We start from the raw sequence: 21204 nt of genomic DNA, 5'->3' as shown, positions 1-21204 counted from the left end.
ATGTCACAACATAGGGTGGAATACGCAAATCTAAGCAGCCCCTGATCACAGCCCTGAGGAAATTGCCGTAAGTGTGCTGGAGTCCAACTGTCTACCAGATGCTAGGCATTCCTCCATATTTGCATGGCCGGTCTGGCCTGGGCATACAAGAGCATGACTCTTCCAGATGAGCTCTTACATGGGTCCTATGCTCATATATTAAGGACTGCACTTTGTCAGCAAGACTTTATACAACCGAAATATATGAGAAACCCCAGCTCTCTTGACTAGATGAGGACGGAATCACATCCCAGGTGAAGACCAACAGATGCAACTTCCATCAGATGTTAACCTGAAAAAGGAGATTATATCTCCAAAAGTCATGTCAGAAGTGGGATTCGAACCCACGCCTCCAGAGGAGATTGTGGCCTAAACACAGCGCCTTAGACCACTCGGCCATCCTGACAGCACAGAGTCTTAAGAAATGTATAAAAGTCACTCGGAAATTTCTGCCTCCATGCAAGCCTGAAATAATTTAAACCTTCAAACACAAGGTGCAACTTTATGCACAGGACAATAAACACAGAAGATCACATGTGAAAGCATTTCATTTCACAGGTGTACAATTTTTATGCTTTTAGAATACCTCATACCTCTCACCAGCTATTTAGGGTCCTGTATCCTACTCACCAAATTACCTTGCCTGCGACCTCTCTCTCTACACAAACAACTACTGCACAGGAAGTAGGAAGGCAGAAGGTGGGGCATATTATGCAAATGTATGCTGTCATTGTGCCTTGCAGATTCATGCAGGAATTCTAGATCCTTGCTGGATACAAGAGAGCAGACCTTGTTTCAGATCAACTGTCCCTAGCAGGGAACGTCTGAGCACATGCAGTCTTTTGCTCTCTAGCCCCTGGCCTGGGACTCACCCTCACTGGCAGAGGCGTGAATTTATGCATACCAACGTTGCATAGATGGTACGTTTGTGGTCGGTTTGGGATGGGTGGGAGGTCAAAAGCAGGGAAAAGTATGTCCCCTTCACTTCTAGTCTCCTCTTCTAGGCCTACCTGCCGTTCACTCACTCTGTCTTTGTTTCATTCTCTCCTTCCTCAACACCCCTTCTCACTCACTCGCTCTATCACTTGTGCTCTTTCCCCTTGCTCTGCATTTCATAGTGGAAACATCTCTTGAATGGAGCATTAGAAAATGAGGTTACATAAAATTAACAATCTACTTATTGGAAACCAAAAATATCACAAGACTGAATGTAACCCATTTCATTAATAAAAGGGACTTTTTAAGCACCCCCCCAAAAACACATAAAACACCACAAGTGCTAGAAGAATATTATACGAGCTTGAAGACAGAATTGGGCAAATTAATTTGCAGTTGAAACTGAAGTTTGTTACTTATTCAGATATTATATGCACTGCCAATTTTTAGCTGAGATTCTAAAAGAGCTCAGAGACAAAATGGACTTAAAGTTTTGTCAGAAGTGGTATTCGAACCCACGCCTCCAGGAGAGACTGCGGCCTTAACGCAGCACCTTAGACCACTCGGCCATCCTGACCACATGTTGCTTGATTATCTACAGAGAGGGAAAGATATTGTGAACCGAAAAAAGAACACATCTTAGGTCATGAGTGGCTAGAGCAAGAAAAAAACTCACTGCACTTTTCCAAGTAGACAACCATATAAGCCCATGTGAGGGAAATGATCTGATTTTTTCTCTCTCAAGAAAAAAGTAGAGTAAACACACAATTGTCAGAAGTGGGATTTGAACCCACGCCTCCAGAAGAGACTGCGACCTGAACGCGGCGCCTTAGACCACTCGGCCATCCTGACTTGCCCTTGTGGAACCTTCCACAGGTGAGACAGCCATGCAAGCGGGGTACCGAAAAGGCATGCCCTCAATTTATTCATCCTATTATAAGTACTTCCAACAGATCTTTGAACAATCCATAGAGAGCAGTACCTATGAAGAACTCTTTAGACCTTTAAGGCGTACAAAGAGAAAGTGCTATTAACCAGCCACTTGAACGGTCCAAAGCTCCTTTGAAATTGAGTCAACAGCCACCTCTTGGCTAGCTAAAGCAAATTAAACAAGGAATTTCAATGTCACAACATAGGGTGGAATACGCAAATCTAAGCAGCCCCTGATCACAGCCCTGAGGAAATTGCCGTAAGTGAGCTGGAGTCCAACTGTCTACCAGATGCTAGGCATTCTTCCATATTTGCATGGCCTGTCTGGCCAGGGCATACAAGAGCATGACTCTTCCAGATGAGCTCTTACTTGGGTCCTATGCTCATATAGTAAGGACTGCACTTTGTCAGCAAGACTTTATACAACCGAAATATATGAGAAACCCCAGCTCTCTTGACTAGATGAGGACGGAATCACATCCCAGGTGAAGACCAACAGATGCAACTTCCATCAGATGTTAACCTCAAAAAGGAGATCATATCTCCAAAAGTCATGTCAGAAGTGGGATTCGAACCCACACCTCCAGAGGAGACTGCGGCCTAAACACAGCGCCTTAGACCACTCGGCCATCCTGACAGTGCAAATTCTTAAGAAATGTATAAAAGTCACTCGGAAATTTCTGCCTCCATGCAAGCCTGAAATAATTTAAACCTTCAAACACAAGGTGCAACTTTATGCACAGGACAATAAACACAGAAGATCACATGTGAAAGCATTTCATTTCACAGGTGTACAATTTTTATGCTTTTAGAATACCTCATACCTCTCACCAGCTATTTAGGGTCCTGTATCCTACTCACCAAATTACCTTGCCTACGACCTCTCTCTCTAGACAAACAACTACTGCACAGGAAGTAGGAAGGCAGAAGGTGGGGCATATTATGCAAATGTATGCTGTCATTGTGCCTTGCAGATTCATGCAGGAATTCTAGATCCTTGCTGGATACAAGAGAGCAGACCTTGTTTCAGATCAACTGTCCCTAGCAGGGAACGTCTGAGCACATGCAGTCTTTTGCTCTCTAGCCCCTGGCCTGGGACTCACCCTCACTGGCTGAGGCGTGAATTTCTGCATACCAACGTTGCATAGATGTTACGTTTGTGGTCGGTTTGGGATGGGTGGGAGGTCAAAAGCAGGGAAAAGTATGTCCCCTTCACTTCTAGTCTCCTCTTCTAGGCCTACCTGCCGTTCACTCACTCTGTCTTTGTTTCATTCTCTCCTTCCTCAACACCCCTTCTCACTCACTCGCTCTATCACTTGTGCTCTTTCCCCTTGCTCTGCATTTCATAGTGGAAACATCTCTTGAATGGAGCATTAGAAAATGAGGTTACATAAAATTAACAATCTACTTATTGGAAACCAAAAATATCACAAGACTGAATGTAACCCATTTCATTAATAAAAGGGACTTTTTAAGCACCCCCCCCAAAAACACATAAAACACCACAAGTGCTAGAAGAATATTATACGAGCTTGAAGACAGAATTGGGCAAATTAATTTGCAGTTGAAACTGAAGTTTGTTACTTATTCAGATATTATATGCACTGCCAATTTTTAGCTGAGATTCTAAAAGAGCTCAGAGACAAAATGGACTTAAAGTTTTGTCAGAAGTGGTATTCGAACCCACGCCTCCAGGAGAGACTGCGGCCTTAACGCAGCGCCTTAGACCACTCGGCCATCCTGACCACATGTTGCTTGATCATCTACAGAGAGGGAAAGATATTGTGAACCAAAAAAAGCACACATCTTAGGTCATGAGTGGCTAGAGCAAGAAAAAAACTCACTGCACTTTTCCAAGTAGACAACCATATAAGCCCATGTGAGGGAAATGATCTGATTTTTTCTCTCTCAAGAAAAAAGTAGAGTAAACACACAATTGTCAGAAGTGGGATTTGAACCCACGCCTCCAGAAGAGACTGCGACCTGAACGCAGCGCCTTAGACCACTCGGCCATCCTGACTTGCATTTGTGGAACCTTCCACAGGTGAGACAGCCATGCAAGCGGGGTACCGAAAAGGCATGCCCTCAATTTATTCATCCTATTATAAGTACTTCCAACAGATCTTTGAACAATCCATAGAGAGCAGTACCTATGAAGAACTCTTTAGACCTTTAAGGCGAACAAAGAGAAAGTGCTATTAACCAGCCACTTGAACGGCCCAAAGCTCCTTTGAAATTGAGTCAACACCCACCTCTTGGCTAGCTAAAGCAAATTCAACAAGGAATTTCAATGTCACAACATAGGGTGGAATACGCAAATCTAAGCAGCCCCTGATCACAGCCCTGAGGAAATTGCCGTAAGTGAGCTGGAGTCCAACTGTCTACCAGATGCTAGGCATTCTTCCATATTTGCATGGCCTGTCTGGCCAGGGCATACAAGAGCATGACTCTTCCAGATGAGCTCTTACATGGGTCCTATGCTCATATAGTAAGGACTGCACTTTGTCAGCAAGACTTTATACAACCGAAATATATGAGAAACCCCAGCTCTCTTGACTAGATAAGGACGGAATCACATCCCAGGTGAAGACCAACAGATGCAACTTCCATCAGATGTTAACTTCAAAAAGGAGATTATATCTCCAAAAGTCATGTCAGAAGTGGGATTCGAACCCACACCTCCAGAGGAGACTGCGGCCTAAACACAGCACCTTAGACCACTCGGCCATCCTGACAGTGCAGATTCTTAAGAAATGTATAAAAGTCACTCAGAAATTTCTGCCTCCATGCAAGCCTGAAATAATTTAAACCTTCAAACACAAGGTGCAACTTTATGCACAGGACAATAAACACAGAAGATCACATGTGAAAGCATTTCATTTCACAGGTGTACAATTGTTATGCTTTTAGAATACCTCATACCTCTCACCAGCTATTCAGGGTCCTGTATCCTACTCACAAAATTACCTTGCCTGCGACCTCTCTCTCTGCACAAGCAGCTACTGCACAGGAAGTAGGAAGGCAGAAGGTGGGGCATATTATGCAAATGTATGCTGTCATTGTGCCTTGCAGATTCATGCAGGATTTCTAGATCCTTGCTGGATACAAGAGAGCACACCTTGTTTCAGATCAACTGTCCATAGCAGGGAAAGTCTGAGCACATGCAGTCTTTTGCTCTCTAGCCCCTGGCCTGGGACTCACCCTCACTGGCTGAGGCGTGAATTTCTGCATACCAACGTTGCATAGATGGTACGTTTGTGGTCGGTTTGGGATGGGTGGGAGGTCAAAAGCAGGGAAAAGTATGTCGCCTTCACTTCTAGTCTCCTCTTCTAGGCCTACCTGCCGTTCACTCACTCTGTCTTTGTTTCATTCTCTCCTTCCTAAACACCCCTTCTCACTCACTCGCTCTATCACTTGTGCTCTTTCCCCTTGCTCTGCATTTCATAGTGGAAACATCTCTTTAATGGAGCATTAGAAAATGAGGTAACATAAAATTAACAATCTACTTATTGGAAACCAAAAATATCACAAGACTGAATGTAACCCATTTCATTAATAAAAGGGACTTTTTAAGCACCCCCCAAAAAACACATAAAACACCACGAGTGCTAGAAGACTATTATACCAGCTTGAAGACAGAATTGGGCAAATTAATTTGCAGTTGAAACTGAAGTTTGTTACTTATTCAGATATTATATGCACTGCCAATTTTTAGCTGAGATTCTAAAAGAACTCAGAGATAAAATGGACTTAAAGTTTTGTCAGAAGTGGGATTCGAACCCACGCCTCCAGGATAGACTGCGGCCTTAACGCAGCGCCTTAGACCACTCGGCCATCCTGACCACATGTTGCTTGATCATCTACAGAGAGGGAAAGATATTGTGAACCGAAAAAAGAACACATCTTAGGTCATGAGTGGCTAGAGCAAGAAAAAAACTCACTGCACTTTTCCAAGTAGACAACCATATAAGCCCATGTGAGGGAAATGATCTGATTTTTTCTCTCTCAAGAAAAAAGTAGAGTAAACACACAATTGTCAGAAGTGGGATTTGAACCCACGCCTCCAAAAGAGACTGCGACCTGACCCCAGCGCCTTAGACCACTCGGCCATCCTGACTTGCATTTGTGGAACTTTCCACAGGCCAGACAGCCATGCAAGTGGGGTACCGAAAAGGCACGCCCTCAATTTATTTATCCTATTATAAGTACTTCCAAAAGATCTTTGAACAATCCATAGAGAGCAGTACCTATGAAGAACTCTTTAGACCTTTAAGGCGTACAAAGAGAAAGTGCTATTAACCAGCCATTTGAACGGCCCAAAGCTGCTTTGAAATTGAGTCAACAGCCACCTCTTGGCTAGCTAAATTAAATTCAACAAGGAATTTCAATGTCACAACATAGGGTGGAATACGCAAATCTAAGCAGCCCCTGATCACAGCCCTGAGGAAATTGCCGTAAGTAAGCTGGAGTCCAACTGTCTACCAGATGCTAGGCATTCTTCCATATTTGCATGGCCTGTCTGGCCAGGGCATACAAGAGCATGACTCTTCCAGATGAGCTCTTACATGGGTCCTATGCTCATATAGTAAGGACTGCACTTTGTCAGCAAGACTTTATACAACCGAAATATATGAGAAACCCCAGCTCTCTTGACTAGATGAGGACAGAATCACATCCCAGGTGAAGACCAACAGATGCAACTTCCATCAGATGTTAACCTGAAAAAGGAGATTATATCTCCAAAAGTCATGTCAGAATTGGGATTCGAACCCACGCCTCCAGTGGAGACTGCGGCCTAAACACAGCGCCTTAGACCACTCGGCCATCCTGACAGTGCAGAGTCTTAAGAAATGTATAAAAGTCACTCAGAAATTTCTGCCTCCATGCAAACCTGAAATAATTTAAACCTTCAAACACAAGGTGCAACTTTATGCACAGGACAATAAACACAGAAGATCACATGTGAAAGCATTTCATTTCACAGGTGTACAATTTTTATTCTTTTAGAATACCTCATACCTCTCACCAGCTATTTAGGGTCCTGTATCCTACTCACAAAATTACCTTGCCTGCGACCTCTCTCTCTACACAAACAACTACTGCACAAGAAGTAGGAAGGCAGAAGGTGGGGCATATTATGCAAATGTATGCTGTCATTGTGCCTTGCAGATTCATGCAGGATTTCTAGATCCTTGCTGGATACAAGAGAGCAGACCTTGTTTCAGATCAACTGTCCCTAGTAGGGAACGTCTGAGCACATGCAGTCTTTTGCTCTCTAGCCCCTGGCCTGGGACTCACCCTCACTGGCTGAGGCGTGAATTTCTGCATACCAACGTTGCATAGATGGTACGTTTGTGGTCGGTTTGGGATGGGTGGGAGGTCAAAAGCAGGGAAAAGTATGTCGCCTTCACTTCTAGTCTCCTCTTCTAGGCCTACCTGCCGTTCACTCACTCTGTCTTTGTTTCATTCTCTCCTTCCTCAACACCCCTGCTCACTCACTCGCTCTATCACTTGTGCTCTTTCCCCTTGCTCTGCATTTCATAGTGGAAACATCTCTTGAATGGAGCATTAGAAAATAAGGTTACATAAAATTAACAATCTACTTATTGGAAACCAAAAATATCACAAGACTGAATGTAACCCATTTCAATAATAAAAGGGACTTTTTAAGCACCCCCCAAAAAACACATAAAACACCACAAGTGCTAGAAGAATATTATACGAGCTTGAAGATAGAATTGGGCAAATTCATTTGCAGTTGAAACTGAAGTTTGTTACTTATTCAGATATTATATGCACTGCCAATTTTTAGCTGAGATTCTCAAAGAACTCAGAGACAAAATGGACTTAAAGTTTGGTCAGAAGTGGGTTTCGAACCCACGCCTCCAGCAGAGACTGCGGCCTTAACACAGCGCTTAGACCACTCGGCCATCCTGACCACATGTTGCTTGATCATCTACAGAGAGGGAAAGATATTGTGAACCAAAAAAAGCACACATCTTAGGTCATGAGTGGCTAGAGCAAGAAAAAAACTTACTGCACTTTTCCAAGTAGACAACCATATAAGCCCATGTGAGGGAAATGATCTGATTTTTTCTCTCTCAAGAAAAAAGTAGAGTAAACACGCAATTGTCAGAAGTCGGATTTGAACCCACGCCTCCAGCAGAGACTGCGACCTGAACGCAGCGCCTTAGACCACTCGACCATCCTGACTTGCATTTGTGGAGCCTTCCACAGGCCAGACAGCCATGCAAGTGGGGTACCGAAAAGGCATGCCCTCAATTTATTTATCCTATTATAAGTACTTCAAACAGATCTTTGAACAATCCATAGAGAGCAGTACCTATGAAGAACTCTTTAGACCTTTAAGGCGTACAAAGAGAAAGTGCTATTCACCAGCCACTTGAACGGCCCAAAGCTGCTTTGAAATTGAGTCAACAGCCACCTCTTGGCTAGCTAAAGCAAATTCAACAAGGAATTTCAATGTCACAACATAGGGTGGAATATGCAAATCCAAGCATCCCCTGATCACAGCCCTGAGGAAATTGCTGTAAGTGTGCTGGAGTCCAACTGTCTACCAGATGCTAAGCATTCTTCCATATTGGCATGGCCTGTCTGGCCAGGGCATACAAGAGCATGACTCTTCCAGATGAGCTCTTACATGGGTCCTATGCTCATATAGTAAGGACTGGACTTTGTCAGCAAGACTTTATACAACCGAAATATATGAGAAACCCCAGCTCTCTTGACTAGATGAGGACGGAATCACGTCCCAGGTGAAGACCAACAGATGCAACTTCCATCAGATGTTAACCTGATAAAGGAGATTATATCTCCAAAAGTCATGTCAGAAGTGGGATTCAAACCCACGCCTCCAGAGGAGACTGCGGCCTAAACACATCGCCTCAGACCACTCGGCCATCCTGACAGTGCAAAGTCTTAAGAACTGTATAAAAGTCACTCAGAAATTTCTGCCTCCATGCAAGCCTGAAATAATTTAAACCTTCAAACACAAGGTGCAACTTTATGCACAGGACAATAAACACAGAAGATCACATGTGAAAGCATTTCATTTCACAGGTGTACAATTTTAATGCTTTTAGAATACCTCATACCTCTTACCAGCTATTTAGGGTCCTGTATCCTACTCACAAAATTACCTTGCCTGCAACCTCTCACTCTACACAAACAACTACTGCACAGGAAGTAGGAAGGCAGAAGGTGGGGCAGATTATGCAAATGTATGCTGTCAATGTGCCTTGCAGATTCTCGCAGGATTTCTAGCTCCTTGCAGGATACAAGAGAGCAGACCTTGTTTCAGATCAACTGTCCCTAGCAGGGAACATCTGAGCACATGCAGTCTTTTGCTCTCTAGCCCCTGGCCTGGGACTCACCCTCACTGGCTGAGGCGTGAATTTCTGCATACCAAAGTTGCATAGATGGTACGTTTGTGGTCGGTTTGGAATGGGTGGGAGGTCAAAAGCAGGGAAAAGTATGTCGCCTTCACTTCTAGTCTCCTCTTCTAGGCCTACCTGCTGTTCAATCACTCTGTCTTTGTTTCATTCTCTCCTTCTCTCAAGAAAAAAGTAGAGTAAACACACAATTGTCAGAAGTGGGATTTGATCCCACGCCTCCAGAAGAGACTGCGACCTAAACGCAGCGCCTTAGACCACTCGGCCATCCTGACTTGCATTTGTGGAACCTTCCACAGGCCAGACAGCCATGCAAGTGGGGTACCGAAAAGGCATGCCCTCAATTTATTTATCCTATTATAAGTACTTCCAACAGATCTTTGAACAATCCATAGAGAGCAGTACCTATGAAGAACTCTTTAGACCTTTAAGGCGTACAAAGAGAAAGTGCTATTAACCAGCCACTTGAACGGCCCAAAGCTGCTTTGAAATTGAGTCAACAGCCACCTCTTGGCTAGCTAAAGCAAATTCAAAAGGAATTTCAATGTCACAACATAGGGTGGAATACGCAAATCTAAGCAGCCCCTGATCACAGCCCTGAGGAAATTGCCGTAAGTGTGCTGGAGTCCAACTGTCTACCAGATGCTAGGCATTCTTCCATATTTGCATGGCCTGTCTGGCCAGGGCATACAAGACCATGACTCTTCCAGATGAGCTCTTACATGGGTCCTATGCTCATATAGTAAGGACTGCACTTTCTCAGCAAGACTTTATACAACTGAAATATATGAGAAACCCCAGCTCTCTTGACTAGATGAGGACGGAATCACATCCCAGGTGAAGACCAACAGATGCAACTTCCATCAGATGTTAACCTGAAAAAGGAGATTATATCTCCAAAAGTCATGTCAGAAGTGGGATTCGAACCCACGCCTCCAGAGGAGACTGCGGCCTAAACACAGCGCCTTAGATCACTCGGCCATCCTGACAGTGCAGAGTCTTAAGAAATGTATAAAAGTCATTCAGAAATTTCTGCCTCCATGCAAGCCTGAAATAATTTAAACCTTCAAACACAAGGTGGAAGTTTATGCACAGGACAATAAACACAGAAGATCACATGTGAAAGCATTTCATTTCACAGGTGTACAATTTTTATGCTTTTAGAATACCTCATACCTCTCACCAGCTATTTAGGGTCCTGTATCCTACTCACAAAATTACCTTGCCTGCGACCTCCCTCTCTACACAAACAACTACTGCACAGGAAGTAGGAAGGCAGAAGGTGGGGCATATTATGCAAATGTATGCTGTCATTGTGCCTTGCAGATTCATGCAGGATTTCTAGATCCTTGCTGGATACAAGAGAGCAGACCATGTTTCAGATCAACTGTCCCTAGCAGGGAACGTCTGAGCACATGCAGTCTTTTTCTCTCTAGCCCCTGGCCTGGGACTCACCCGCACTGGCTTAGGCGTGAATTTCTGCATACCAACGTTGCATAGATGGTACATTTGTGGTCGGTTTGGGATGGGTGGGAGGTCAAAAGCAGGGAAAAGTATGTCACCTTCACTTTTAGTCTCCTCTTCTAGGCCTACCTGCCGTTCACTCACTCTGTCTTTGTTTCATTCTCTCCTTCCTCAACACCCCTTCTCACTCACTCGCTCTATCACTTGTGCTCTTTCCCCTTGCTCTGCATTTCATAGTGGAAACATCTCTTGAATGGAGCATTAGAAAATGAGGTTACATAAAATTAACAATCTACTTATTGGAAACCAAAAATATCACAAGACTGAATGTAACCCATTTCATTAATAAAAGGGACTTTTTAAGCACCCCCCAAAAAACACATAAAACACCACGAGTGCGAGAAGAATATTATACGAGCTTGAAGACAGAATTGGGCAAATTAATTTGCAGTTGAAACTGAAGTTTGTTACTTATTCAGATATTATATGCACTGCCAATTTTTAGCTGCGATTCTAAAAGAACTCAGAGACAAAATGGACTTAAAGTTATGTCAGAAATGGGATTCGAACCCACGCCTCCAGGAGAGACTGCGGCCTTAACGCAGCGCCTTAGACCACTCAGCCATCCTGACCACATGTTGCTTGATCATCTACAGAGAGGAAAAGATATTGTGAACCAAAAAAAGCACACATCTTAGGCCATGAGTGGCTAGAGCAAGAAAAAAACTCACTGCACTTTTCCAAGTAGACAACCATATAAGCCCATGTGAGGGAAATGATCTGATTTTTTCTGTCTCAAGAAAAAAGTAGAGTAAACACACAATTGTCAGAAGTGGGATTCAAACCCACGTCTCCAGAAGAGACTGCAACCTGAACACAGCGCCTTAGACCACTCGGCCATCCTGAGTTGCATTTGTGGCACCTTCCACAAGCCAGACAGCCATGCAAGTGGGGTACCGAAAAGGCATTCCCTCAATTATTTTATCCTATTATAACTACTTCCAACAGATCTTTGAACAATCCATAGAGAGCAGTACCTATGAAGAACTCTTTAGACCTTTAAGGCGTACAAAGAGAAAGTGCTATTCACCAGCCACTTGAACGGCCCAAAGCTGCTTTGAAATTGAGTCAACAGCCACCTCTTGGCTAGCTAAAGCAAATTCAACAAGGAATTTCAATGTCACAACATAGGGTGGAATACGCAAATCCAAGCATCCCCTGATCACAGCCCTGAGGAAATTGCTGTAAGTGTGCTGGAGTCCAACTGTCTACCAGATGCTAAGCATTCTTCGATATTTGCATGGCCTGTCTGGCCAGGGCATACAAGAGCATGACTCTTCCAGATGAGCTCTTACATGGGTCCTATGCTCATATAGTAAGGACTGGACTTTGTCAGCAAGACTTTATACAACCGAAATATATGAGAAACCCCAGCTCTCTTGACTAGATGAGGACGGAATCACGTCCCAGGTGAAGACCAACAGATGCAACTTCCATCAGATGTTAACCTGATAAAGGAGATTATATCTCCAAAAGTCATGTCAGAAGTGGGATTCAAACCCACGACTCCAGAGGAGACTGCGGCCTAAACACATTGCCTTAGACCACTCGGCCATCCTGCAGTGCAAAGTCTTAAGAACTGTATAAAAGTCACTCAGAAATTTCTGCCTCCATGCAAGCCTGAAATAATTTAAACCTTCAAACACAAGGTGCAACTTTATGCACAGGACAATAAACACAGAAGATCACATGTGAAAGCATTTCATTTCACAGGTGTACAATTTTTATGCTTTTAGAATACCTCATACCTCTTACCAGCTATTTAGGGTCCTGTATCCTACTCACACAATTACCTTGCCTGCAACCTCTCACTCTACACAAACAACTACTGCACAGGAAGTAGGAAGGCAGAAGGTGGGGCAGATTATGCAAATGTATGCTGTCAATGTGCCTTGCAGATTCTCGCAGGATTTCTAGCTCCTTGCAGGATACAAGAGAGCAGACCTTGTTTCAGATCAACTGTCCCTAGCAGGGAACATCTGAGCACATGCAGTCTTTTGCTCACTAGCCCCTGACCTGGGACTCACCCTCACTGGCTGAGGCGTGAATTTCTGCATACCAAAGTTGCATAGATGGTACGTTTGTGGTCGGTTTGGAATGGGTGGGAGGTCAAAAGCAGGGAAAAGTATGTCGCCTTTACTTCTAGTCTCCTCTTCTAGGCCTACCTGCTGTTCACTCACTCTGTCTTTGTTTCATTCTCTCCTTCCTCAACACCCCTTCAGACTCACTCGCTCTATCACTTGTGCTCTTTCCCCTTGCTCTGCATTTCATAGTGGAAACATCTCTTGAATGGAGCATTAGAAAATGAGGTTACATAAAATTAACAATCTACTTATTGGAAACCAAAAATATCACAAGACTGAATGTAACCCATTTCATTAATAAAAGGGACTTTTTAAGCACCCCCCAAAAAACACATAAAACACCACGAGTGCTAGAAGAATATTATACGAGCTTGAAGACAGAATTGGGCAAATTAATTTGCAGTTGAAACTGAAGTTTGTTACTTATTCAGATATTATATGCACTGCCAATTTTTAGCTGAGATTCTAAAAGAACTCAGACTCAAAATGGACTTAAAGTTTTGTCAGAAGTGGGATTCAAACCCATGCCTCCAGGAGAGACTGCGGCCTTAACACAGCGCCTTAGACCACTAGGCCATCCTGATCACATGTTGCTTGATCATCTACAGAGAGGGAAAGATATTGTGAACCAAAAAAAGCACACATCTTAGGTCATGAGTGGTTAGAGCAAGAAAAAAACTCACTGCACTTTTCCAAGTAGACAACCATATAAGCCCATGTGAGGGAAATGATCTGATTTTTTCTCTCTCAAGAAAAAAGTAGAGTAAACACAAAATTGTCAGAAGTGGGATTCGAACCCACACCTCCAGAAGAGACTGCGACCTGAACACAGCGCCTTAGACCACTCGGCCATCCTGACTTGCATTTGTGGCACCTTCCACAGGCCAGACAGCCATGCAAGTGGGGTACCGAAAAGGCTTTCCCTCAATTTATTTATCCTATTATAAGTACTTCCAACAGATCTTTGAACAATCCATAGAGAGCAGTACCTATGAAGAACTCTTTAGACCTTTAAGGCGTACAAAGAGAAAGTGCTATTCACCAGCCACTTGAACGGCCCAAAGCGGCTTTGAAATTGAGTCAACAGCCACCTCTTGGCTAGCTAAAGCAAATTCAACAAGGAATTTCAATGTCACAACATAGGGTGGAATACGCAAATCTAAGCAGCCCCTGATCACAGCCCTGAGGAAATTGGCGTAAGTGTGCTGGAGTCCAACTGTCTACCAGATGCTAGGCATTCTTCCATATTCGCATGAACTGTCTGGCCAGGGCATACAAGAGCATGACTCTTCCAGATGAGCTCTTACATGGGTCCCATGCTCATATAGTAAGGACTGCACTTTGTCAGCAAGACTTTATACAACCGAAATATATGAGAAACCCCAGCTCTCTTGACTAGATGAGGACGGAATCACGTCCCAGGTGAAGACCAACAGATGCAACTTCCGTCAGATGTTAACCTGAAAAAGGAGATTATATCTCCAAAAGTCATGTCAGAAGTGGGATTCGAACCCACGCCTCCAGAGGAGACTGCAGCCTAAACACAGCACCTTAGACCACTCGGCCATCCTGACAGTGCATAGTGTTAAGAAATGTATAAAAGTCACTCAGAAATTTCTGCCTCCATGCAAGCCTGAAATAATTTAAACCTTCAAACACAAGGTGCAACTTTACGCACAGGACAATAAACACAGAAGATCACATGTGAAAGCATTTCATTTCACAGGTGTACAATTTTTATGCTTTTAGAATTTCTCATACCTCTCACCAGCTATTTAGGGTCCTGTATCCTACTCACAAAATTTCCTTGCCTGCGACCTCTCTCTCTACACAAACAACTACTGCACAGGAAGTAGGAAGGCAGAAGGTGGGGCATATTATGCAAATGTATGCTGTCATTGTGCCTTGCAGATTCATGCAGGATTTCTAGATCCTTGCTGGATACAAGAGAGCAGACCTTGTTTCAGATCAACTGTCCCTAGCAGGGAACGTCTGAGCACATGCAGTCTTTTGCTCTCTAGCCCCTGGCCAGGGACTCACCCTCACTGGCTGAGGCGTGAATTTCTGCATACCAACGTTGCATAGATGGTACGTTTGTGGTCGGTTTGGGATGGGTGGGAGGTCAAAAGCAGGGAAAAGTATGTTGCCTTCACTTCTAGTCTCCTCTTCTAGGCCTACCTGCGGTTCACTCACTCTCTCTTTGTTTCATTCTCTCCTTCCTCAACACCCCTTCTCACTCACTCGCTCTATCACTTGTGCTCTTTCCCCTTGCTCTGCATTTCATAGTGGAAACATCTCTTGAATGGAGCATTAGAAAATGAGGTTACATAAAATTAACAATCTACTTATTGGAAACCAAAAATATCACAAGACTGAATGTAACCCATTTCATTAATAAAAGGGACTTTTTAAGCACCCCCCAAAAAACACCTAAAACACCACGAGTGCGAGAAGAATATTATACGAGCTTCAAGACAGAATTGGGCAAATTCATTTGCAGTTGAAACTGAAGTTTGTTACTTATTCGGATATTATATGCACTGCCAATTTTTAGCTGAGATTCTAAAAGAACTCAGAGAGAAAATGGACTTAAATTTTTGTCAGAAGTGGGATTCGAACCCGCGCCTCCAGGAGAGACTGCGGCCTTAACGCAGCGCCTTAGACCACTCGGCCATCCTGACCACATGTTGTTTGATCATCAACAGAGAGGGAAAGATATTGTGAACCAAAAAAAGCACACATCTTAGGCCATGAGTGGCTAGAGCAAGAAAAAAACTCACTGCACTTTTCCAAGTAGACAACCATATAAGCCCATGTGAGGGAAATGATCAGATTTTTTTGTCTCTCAAGAAAAAAGTAGAGTAAACACACAATTGTCAGAAGTGGGATTTGAACCCACGCCTCCAGAAGAGACTGCGACCTGAACGCAGCGCCTTAGACCACTTGGCCATCCTGACTTGCATTTGTGGAACCTTCCACAGGCCAGACAGCCATGCAAGTGGGGTACCGAAAAGGCATGCCCTCAATTTATTTATCCTATTATAAGTACTTCCAACAGATCTTTGAACAATCCATAGAGAGCAGTAACTATGAAGAACTCTTTAGACCTTTAAGGCGTACAAAGAGAAAGTGCTATTAACCAGCCACTTGAACGGCCCAAAGCTGCTTTGAAATTGAGTCAACAGCCACCTCTTGGCTAGCTAAAGCAAATTCAACAAGGAATTTCAATGTCACAACATAGGGTGGAATACGCAAATCTAAGCAGCCCCTGATCACAGCCCTGAGGAAATTGCCGTAAGTGTGCTGGAGTCCAACTGTCTACCAGATGCTAGGCATTCTTCCATATTTGCATGGCCTGTCCGGCCAGGGCATACAAGAGCATGACTCTTCCAGATGAGCTCTTACATGGGTCCTATGCTCATATAGTAAGGACTGCACTTTGTCACCAAGACTTTATACAACCGAAATATATGAGAAACCCCAGCTCTCTTGACTAGATGAGGATGGAATCACGTCCCAGGTGAAGACCAACAGATGCAACTTCCATCAGATGTTAACCTGATAAAGGAGATTATATCTCCAAAAGTCATGATAGAAGTGGGATTTGAACCCACGCCTCCAGAGGAGACTGCGGCCTAAACACAGCGCCTTAGACCACTCGGCCATCCTGACAGTGCAGAGTCTTAAGAAATGTATAAAAGTCACTCAGAAATTTCTGCCTCCATGCAAGCCTGAAATAATTTAAACCTTCAAACACAAGGTGCAACTTTATGCACAGGACAATAAACACAGAAGATCACACGTGAAAGCATTTCATTTCACAGGTGTACAATTTCTATGCTTTTAGAATACCTCATACCTCTCCTCAGCTATTTAGGGTCCTGTATCCTACTCACAAAATTACCTTGCCTGCGACCTCTCTCTCTACACAAACAACTACTGCACAGGAAGTAGGAAGGCAGAAGGTGGGGCAGATTATCCAAATGTATGCTGTCAATGTGCCTTGCAGATTCATGCAGGATTTCTAGATCCTTGCTGGATACAAGAGAGCAGACCTTGTTTCAGATCAACTGTCCCTAGCAGGGAACGTCTGAGCACATGCAGTCTTTTGCTCTCTAGCCCCTGGCCTGGGACTCACCCTCACTGGCTGAGGTGTGAATTTCTGCATACCAACGTTGCATAGATGGTACGTTTGTGGTCGGTTTGGGATGGGTGGGAGGTCAAAAGCAGGGAAAAGTATGTCGCCTTCACTTCTAGTCTCCTCTTCTAGGCCTACCTATCGTTCACTCACTCTGTCTTTCTTTCATTCTCTCCTTCCTCAACACCCCTTCTAACTCACTTGCTCTTTCCCGTTGCTCTGCATTTCATAGTGGAAACATCTCTTGAATGGAGCATTAGAAAATGAGGTTACATAAAATTAACAATCTACTTATTGGAAACCAAAAATATCACAAGACTGAATGTAACCCATCTCATTAATAAAAGGGACTTTTTAAGCACTCCCCAAAAAACACATACAACACCACGAGTGCTAGAAGAATATTATACGAGCTTGAAGACAGAATTGGGCAAATAAATTTGCAGTTGAAACTGAAGTTTGTTATTTATTCAGATATTATATGCACTGCCAATTTTTAGCCGTGTTTCTAAGAGAACTGAGAGACAAAATGGACTTAAAGTTTTGTCAGAAGTGGGATTCGAACCCACACCTCCAGGAGAGACTGCGGCCCTAACGCAGCGTCTTAGACCACTCGGCCATCCTGACCACATGCTGCTTGATCATCTACAGAGAGGGAAAGATATTGTGAACCAAAAAAAGCACACATCTTAGGTCATGAGTGGCTAGAGCAAGAAAAAAACTCACTGCACTTTTCCAAGTAGACAACCATATAAGCCCATGTGAGGGAAATGATCTGATTTTTTCTCTCTCAAGAAAAAAATAGAGTAAACACACAATTGTCAGAAGTGGGATTTGAACCCACGCCTCCAGAAGAGACTGCGACCTGAACGCAGCGCCTTAGACCACTCGGCCATCCTGCCTTGCATTTGTGGAACCTTCCACAGGCCAGACAGCCATACAAGTGGGGTACCGAAAAGGCATGCCCTCAATTTATTTATCCTATTATAAGTACTTCCAACAGATCTTTGAACAATCCATAGAGAGCAGTACCTATGAAGAACTCTTTAGACCTTTAAGGCGTACAAAGAGAAGTGCTATTCACCAGCCACTTGAACGGCCCAAAGCTGCTTTGAAATTGAGTCAACAGCCACCTCTTGGCTAGCTAAAGCAAATTCAACAAGGAATTTCAATGTCACAACATAGGGTGGAATACGCAAATCTAAGCAGCCCCTGATCACAGCCCTGAGGAAATTGCCGTAAGTGTGCTGGAATCCAACTGTCTACCAGATGCTAGGCATTCTTCCATATTTGCATGGCCTGTCTGGCCAGGGCATACAAGAGCATGACTCTTCCAAATGAGCTCTTACATGGGTCCTATGCTCATATAGTAAGGACTGCACTTTGTCAGCAAGACTTTATACAACCGAAATATATGAGAAACCCCAGCTCTCTTGACTAGATGAGGACGGAATCACATCCCAGGTGAAGACCAACAGATGCAACTTCCATCAGATGTTAACCTGAAAAAGGAGATTACATCTCCAAAAGTCATGTCAGAAGTGGGATTCGAACCCACGCCTCCAGAGGAGACTGCGGCCTAAACACAGCACCTTAGACCACTCGGCCATCCTGACAGTGCAACGTCTTAAGAAATGTATAAAAGTCACTCAGAAATTTCTGCCTCCATGCAAGCCTGAAATAATTTAAACCTTCAAACACAAGGTGCAACTTTATGCACAGGACAATAAACACAGAAGATCACATGTGAAAGCATTTCATTTCACAGGTGTACAATTTTTATGCTTTTAGAATTTCTCATACCTCTCACCAGCTATTTAGGGTCCTGTATCCTACTCACAAAATTTCCTTGCCTGCGACCTCTCTCTCTACACAAACAACTACTGCACAGGAAGTAGGAAGGCAGAAGGTGGGGCATATTATGCAAATGTATGCTGTCATTGTGCCTTGCAGATTCATGCAGGATTTCTAGATCCTTGCTGGATACAAGAGAGCAGACCTTGTTTCAGATCAACTGTCCCTAGCAGGGAACGTCTGAGCACATGCAGTCTTTTGCTCTCTAGCCCCTGGCCTGGGACTCACCCTCACTGGCTGAGGCGTGAATTTCTGCATACCAACGTTGCATAGATGGTACGTTTGTGGTCGGTTTGGGATGGGTGGGAGGTCAAAAGCAGGGAAAAGTATGTTGCCTTCACTTCTAGTCTCCTCTTCTAGGCCTACCTGCGGTTCACTCACTCTGTCTTTGTTTCATTCTCTCCTTCCTCAACACCCCTTCTCACTCACTCGCTCTATCACTTGTGCTCTTTCCCCTTGCTCTGCATTTCATAGTGGAAACATCTCTTGAATGGAGCATTAGAAAATGAGGTTACATAAAATTAACAATCTACTTATTGGAAACCAAAAATATCACAAGACTGAATGTAACCCATTTCATTAATAAAAGGGACTTTTTAAGCACCCCCCAAAAAACACATAAAACACCACGAGTGCGAGAAGAATATTATACGAGCTTGAAGACAGAATTGGGCAAATTCATTTGCAGTTGAAACTGAAGTTTGTTACTTATTCGGATATTATATGCACTGCCAATTTTTAGCTGAGATTCTAAAAGAACTCAGAGACAAAATGGACTTAAATTTTTGTCAGATGTGGGATTCGAACCCGCGCCTCCAGGAGAGACTGCGGCCTTAACGCAGCGCGTTTAGACCACGCGGCCATCCTGACCACATGTTGTTTGATCATCAACAGAGAGGGAAAGATATTGTGAACCAAAAAAAGCACACATCTTTGGCCATGAGTGGCTAGAGCAAGAAAAAAACTCACTGCACTTTTCCAAGTAGACAACCATATAAGCCCATGTGAGGGAAATGATCTGATTTTTTTGTCTCTCAAGAAAAAAGTAGAGTAAACACACAATTGTCAGAAGTGAGATTTGAACCCACGCCTCCAGAAGAGACTGCGACCTGAACGCAGCGCCTTAGACCACTCGGCCATCCTGACTTGCATTTGTGGAACCTTCCACAGTCCAGACAGCCATGCAAGTGGGGTACCGAAAAGGCATGCCCTCAATTTATTTATCCTATTATAAGTACTTCCAACAGATCTTTGAACAATCCATGAGAGCAGTAACTATGAAGAACTCTTTAGACCTTTAAGGCGTACAAAGAGAAAGTGCTATTAACCAGCCACTTGAACGGCCCAAAGCTGCTTTGAAATTGAGTCAACAGCCACCTCTTGGCTAGCTAAAGCAAATTCAACAAGGAATTTCAATGTCACAACATAGGGTGGAATACGCAAATCTAAGCAGCCCCTGATCACAGCCCTGAGGAAATTTCCGTAAGTGTGCTGGAGTCCAACTGTCTACCAGATGCTAGGCATTCTTCCATATTTGCATGGCCTGTCTGGCCAGGGCATACAAGAGCATGACTCTTCCAGATGAGCTCTTACATGGGTCCTATGCTCATATAGTAAGGACTGGACTTTGTCAGCAAGACTTTATACAACCGAAATATATGAGAAACCCCAGCTCTCTTGACTAGATGAGGACGGAATCACGTCCCAGGTGAAGACCAACAGATGCAACTTCCATCAGATGTTAACCTGATAAAGGAGATTATATCTCCAAAAGTCATGTCAGAAGTGGGATTCAAACCCACGCCTCCAGAGGAGACTGCGGCCTAAACACATCGCCTCAGACCACTCGGCCATCCTGACAGTGCAAAGTCTTAAGAACTGTATAAAAGTCACTCAGAAATTTCTGCCTCCATGCAAGCCTGAAATAATTTAAACCTTCAAACACAAGGTGCAACTTTATGCACAGGACAATAAACACAGAAGATCACATGTGAAAGCATTTCATTTCACAGGTGTACAATTTTAATGCTTTTAGAATACCTCATACCTCTTACCAGCTATTTAGGGTCCTGTATCCTACTCACAAAATTACCTTGCCTGCAACCTCTCACTCTACACAAACAACTACTGCACAGGAAGTAGGAAGGCAGAAGGTGGGGCAGATTATGCAAATGTATGCTGTCAATGTGCCTTGCAGATTCTCGCAGGATTTCTAGCTCCTTGCAGGATACAAGAGAGCAGACCTTGTTTCAGATCAACTGTCCCTAGCAGGGAACATCTGAGCACA

The 21204-nt window shown here is 43.7% G+C and overlaps 12 non-coding genes across 12 annotated transcripts; all 12 read right to left on the bottom strand.

Moving 5' to 3' along the window:
- Positions 1-2459: 2459 nt before the first annotated feature.
- On the bottom strand, positions 2460-2542 carry TRNAL-UAG (transfer RNA leucine (anticodon UAG)). The gene has a single exon. It is a non-coding gene; the product is annotated as a tRNA-Leu (tRNA).
- Positions 2543-3842: 1300 nt separating this feature from the next.
- TRNAL-CAG (transfer RNA leucine (anticodon CAG)) lies at positions 3843-3925 on the bottom strand. Its single transcript has one exon. It is a non-coding gene; the product is annotated as a tRNA-Leu (tRNA).
- Positions 3926-4557: 632 nt separating this feature from the next.
- TRNAL-UAG (transfer RNA leucine (anticodon UAG)) lies at positions 4558-4640 on the bottom strand. Its single transcript has one exon. It is a non-coding gene; the product is annotated as a tRNA-Leu (tRNA).
- A 1024-nt stretch (positions 4641-5664) lies between these two features.
- TRNAL-AAG (transfer RNA leucine (anticodon AAG)) lies at positions 5665-5747 on the bottom strand. The gene has a single exon. It is a non-coding gene; the product is annotated as a tRNA-Leu (tRNA).
- A 4476-nt stretch (positions 5748-10223) lies between these two features.
- On the bottom strand, positions 10224-10306 carry TRNAL-UAG (transfer RNA leucine (anticodon UAG)). Its single transcript has one exon. It is a non-coding gene; the product is annotated as a tRNA-Leu (tRNA).
- A 1024-nt stretch (positions 10307-11330) lies between these two features.
- TRNAL-AAG (transfer RNA leucine (anticodon AAG)) lies at positions 11331-11413 on the bottom strand. Its single transcript has one exon. It is a non-coding gene; the product is annotated as a tRNA-Leu (tRNA).
- Positions 11414-13701: 2288 nt separating this feature from the next.
- Positions 13702-13784, bottom strand: TRNAL-CAG (transfer RNA leucine (anticodon CAG)). Its single transcript has one exon. It is a non-coding gene; the product is annotated as a tRNA-Leu (tRNA).
- A 632-nt stretch (positions 13785-14416) lies between these two features.
- TRNAL-UAG (transfer RNA leucine (anticodon UAG)) lies at positions 14417-14499 on the bottom strand. The gene has a single exon. It is a non-coding gene; the product is annotated as a tRNA-Leu (tRNA).
- A 1024-nt stretch (positions 14500-15523) lies between these two features.
- Positions 15524-15606, bottom strand: TRNAL-AAG (transfer RNA leucine (anticodon AAG)). The gene has a single exon. It is a non-coding gene; the product is annotated as a tRNA-Leu (tRNA).
- A 193-nt stretch (positions 15607-15799) lies between these two features.
- On the bottom strand, positions 15800-15882 carry TRNAL-CAG (transfer RNA leucine (anticodon CAG)). Its single transcript has one exon. It is a non-coding gene; the product is annotated as a tRNA-Leu (tRNA).
- Positions 15883-17607: 1725 nt separating this feature from the next.
- Positions 17608-17690, bottom strand: TRNAP-AGG (transfer RNA proline (anticodon AGG)). The gene has a single exon. It is a non-coding gene; the product is annotated as a tRNA-Pro (tRNA).
- A 906-nt stretch (positions 17691-18596) lies between these two features.
- Positions 18597-18679, bottom strand: TRNAL-UAG (transfer RNA leucine (anticodon UAG)). The gene has a single exon. It is a non-coding gene; the product is annotated as a tRNA-Leu (tRNA).
- Positions 18680-21204: the final 2525 nt, after the last annotated feature.

Source organism: Lissotriton vulgaris, chromosome 8 (assembly GCF_964263255.1).
Source record: "Lissotriton vulgaris chromosome 8, aLisVul1.2, whole genome shotgun sequence".
Taxonomy (NCBI): Eukaryota; Metazoa; Chordata; class Amphibia; order Caudata; family Salamandridae; genus Lissotriton; species Lissotriton vulgaris.
This window is presented reverse-complemented; position numbering and strand designations above follow the sequence as displayed.